This window comes from Protobothrops mucrosquamatus, unplaced genomic scaffold (genome assembly GCF_001527695.2).
Source record: "Protobothrops mucrosquamatus isolate PMUCROS unplaced genomic scaffold, P.Mucros_1.0 scaffold4691, whole genome shotgun sequence".
Classification (NCBI taxonomy): Eukaryota; Metazoa; Chordata; class Lepidosauria; order Squamata; family Viperidae; genus Protobothrops; species Protobothrops mucrosquamatus.
This window is the reverse complement of record NW_015390586.1, coordinates 110,391-114,585: the sequence shown is the minus strand read 5'-3', so window position 1 is coordinate 114,585 and position 4,195 is coordinate 110,391.

Here is a 4,195-nt window from a genome sequence, read left to right as displayed (position 1 = left end):
ACTTTTGGAGCATTTGAGCTGATGCAGAGCATCCACAATGTCTGGTCAAAAAAGTCAAGGTGACAAGCCACCATGGTGCGGTGGGCCTAATATATTCAAATAGATAAGATGTGTATTCTGAATATTAGACTTTGTAGTAGTAGTAGTAATAATAATAATAATAATAATAATAATAATAATAATAATAATAATAATAATAATAATAATATAGTAATAGTACTATTACAATAGTAATAGGCGCATTGGGTGCAATCCCAAAACAACTGGAGCACCACTTGAACACCATCGGCATTGACAAATTCGCCATTAGTCAATTGCAAAAGGCGGCCTTACTAGGAACTGCTTCCATCCTGCGACGATATCTATAATAACATCAAACATCCACATCTGCCTATCCCAGGTCCTGGGTAAGGACTTGATAGGTAGACAAAAATGCCAAATCCAGTCTGAACATCTGGCTGATTGTGCGACGATCCATAATAATAATAATAAAGTTGGAAGGGACCTTGGAGGTCATCTAGTCCAACCTCCTGCTCAGGCAGGAAACCCTATACTATTTCAGACAAATGTTAAAAACAATGGATGGAAACTAATCAAGGAGAGAAGCAACCTAGAACTAAGGAGAAACTTCCTGACAGTGAGAACAATTAATCAGTGGAACAACCTGCCTCCAGAAGTGGTGAGTGCTCCAACACTGGAAGTTTTTAAGAAGAGACTGGACAGCCATTTGTCCAGAATAGTATAGGGTCTCCTGCTTGAGCAGTGGGTTGGTCTAGAAGATCTCCAAGATCCCTTGCAGCTCTATTCTGACTGAACTGTAGTTCATCATTTTCATTGCATAATTTGAACTATAGGTCAGAACTATTTCCAGTAGAACATTTTTATTAGAGTCTTGCCAATTTCTAAGCATCTTTTAGAAGTATTGCAACTCTCTCTCTCCCTCTCCCTCCCTCTCCCTCTCTCTCTCTCGATCTTATAGTTGCCTCAAAAATTAAGTTAATCCTCACAGCGATGAGGATTCTAGATTATAGCCTGAGTTCTCCATTTCTTCCACTGAGAGCCTTCTACTATGCCCAAGGCTTAAAATCTGCTTTATGACACGTCCGAAAAATGCATTAAACTGCATCTTTAATTTCCTTTAAAAACAAAAACTGCAGCATTCCACAGTTATCTCCCTAATATTCCTGCTACTATCGTTCCAGTGCTATTTCTCCATCCCTTGACCCGTTAAAAATTTCTGGGACTACATCTAAAAAGCCCACCGGTAGGAAATAGAGCAGGGGTGTCAAACTCAATGTCATTGAGGGCCGCATCAGCATTGCGGTTGCCCTCGGGGGGGGTCCGGGTGGGTGCGGCCTACTGGGGGGGCTTGGATGGAGTGGGTGTGGCCTCCTGGGTGGGCGTGGCCAGCTCTACATCGTTCGCGTCAAGGGCGCCTGTGGGGGACCTGGGCAGGAGTGGGACAGATCTGAGGGTCTCTGGCAGAAGGGGGTGGGACCAGGGCAGAGCCCCTCAAGCCGGATATGTGAAGTAGGCGAGGGCCATTTGCTGGCCACTTCCAGGCGATGGTCCATTTCTTCATTCCTCACAAAGCGTGACACCTCCCCAGCATGCACCCAGGAGACGGGGCCGACGCGGCAGGGGCCGGTTCCTCGCTGTTTCCGGACGGCCTTGTGGAGCTAAGACTGAATGCGTTTCAGCATAGATGGCCACCACAAAATTGTACACTGGCTCCTGGCCGGCCTGGGCCAGGGCCAAGGCAGCGGGGGCCGTTCCCTCACTGTTTCCAGGATGGCTTCGCGGGCCACAAGAAATCACTTTGTGGGCCGCATCTGGGCCCCCGGGCCTTGTGTTTGACATGTCTGAAATAGAGGCAGACATCCTCTCCCGTTGCTTCTTCAGTACTCTTAAGATGACCAGACAGATCGTCCTTCTGTCTGAAAGGAGATATTTCCTTTTTCCTGGCCTTCAGGAAGCCTCGGCGACATTAACAGACCAGTGCTGGGCTGTATTAACAGAGGGATACAATCAAGATCACGTGAAGTGTTAATACCACTTTACAAGGCCTTAGTAAGGCCACACTTGGAATACGGCATCCAGTTTTGGTCACCACGATGTAAAAAAGATGCTGAGACTCTAGAAAGAGTGCAGAGAAGAGCAACAAAGATGATTAGGGGACTGGAGGCTAAAACATATAAGGAACAGTTGCTGGAATTGGGTCTGTCTAGTTTAATGAAGAGAAGGACGAGGGGGGACATGATAGCAGTCTTCCAATATCTCAGGGGCTGCCCCAAAGAAGAGGGAGTCAAGCTATTTTCCAAGGCGCCTGAAGGCAGGACAAGAAGCAACGGATGGAAACTGATCAAGGAGAGAAGCAACCTAGAACTAAGGAGAAACTTCCTGACAGTTAGAACAATTAACCAGTGGAACAACCTGCCTCCAGAAGCGGTGAATGCTCCAACACTGGNACTTTTGGAGCATTTGAGCTGATGCAGAGCATCCACAATGTCTGGTCAAAAAAGTCAAGGTGACAAGCCACCATGGTGCGGTGGGCCTAATATATTCAAATAGATAAGATGTGTATTCTGAATATTAGACTTTGTAGTAGTAGTAGTAATAATAATAATAATAATAATAATAATAATAATAATAATAATAATAATAATATAGTAATAGTACTATTACAATAGTAATAGGCGCATTGGGTGCAATCCCAAAACAACTGGAGCACCACTTGAACACCATCGGCATTGACAAATTCGCCATTAGTCAATTGCAAAAGGCGGCCTTACTAGGAACTGCTTCCATCCTGCGACGATATCTATAATAACATCAAACATCCACATCTGCCTATCCCAGGTCCTGGGTAAGGACTTGATAGGTAGACAAAAATGCCAAATCCAGTCTGAACATCTGGCTGATTGTGCGACGATCCATAATAATAATAATAATAATAAAGTTGGAAGGGACCTTGGAGGTCATCTAGTCCAACCCCCTGCTCAGGCAGGAAACCCTATACTATTTCAGACAAATGTTAAAAACAATGGATGGAAACTAATCAAGGAGAGAAGCAACCTAGAACTAAGGAGAAACTTCCTGACAGTGAGAACAATTAATCAGTGGAACAACCTGCCTCCAGAAGTGGTGAGTGCTCCAACACTGGAAGTTTTTAAGAAGAGACTGGACAGCCATTTGTCCGAAATGGTGTAGGGTTTCCTGCCTGAGCAGGGGGTTGGTCTAGAAGATCTCCAAGATCCCTTCCAGCTCTATTCTGACTGAACTGTAGTTCATCATTTTCATTGCATAGTTTGAACTATAGGTCAGAACTATTTCCAGTAGAACATTTTTATTAGAGTCTTGCCAATTTCTAAGCATCTTTTAGAAGTATTGCAACTCTCTCTCTCTCTCTCTCTCTCTCTCTCTCTCTCGATCTTATAGTTGCCTCAAAAATTAAGTTAATCCTCAAAGCGATGAGGATTCTAGATTATAGCCTGAGTTCTCCATTTCTTCCACTGAGAGCCTTCTACTATGCCCAAGGCTTAAAATCTGCTTTATGACACGTCCGAAAAATGCATTAAACTGCATCTTTAATTTCCTTTAAAAACAAAAACTGCAGCATTCCACAGTTATCTCCCTAATATTCCTGCTACTATCGTTCCAGTGCTATTTCTCCATCCCTTGACCCGTTAAAAATTTCTCGGACTACATCTAAAAAGCCCACCGGTAGGAAATAGAGCAGGGGTGTCAAACTCAATGTCATTGAGGGCCGCATCAGCATTGCGGTTGCCCTTGGGGGGTCCCGGGTGGGTGCGGCCTACTGGGTGGGCTTGGATGGAGTGGGTGTGGCCTCCTGGGTGGGCGTGGCCAGCTCTACATCGTTCGCGTCAAGGGCGCCTGTGGGGGACCTGGGCAGGAGTGGGACAGATCTGAGGGTCTCTGGCAGAAGGGGGTGGGACCAGGGCAGAGCCCCTCAAGCCGGATATGTGAAGTAGGTGAGGGCCATTTGCTGGCCACTTCCAGGCGATGGTCCATTTCTTCATTCCTCCCAAAGGGTGACACCTCCCCAGCATGCACCCAGGGGACGGGGCCGATGCGGCACGGGCTGGTTCCTCGCTGTTTCCGGACGGCCTTGTGGAGCTAAGACTGAATGCGTTTCAGCATAGATGGCCACCACAAAATTGTACATTGGCTCCCG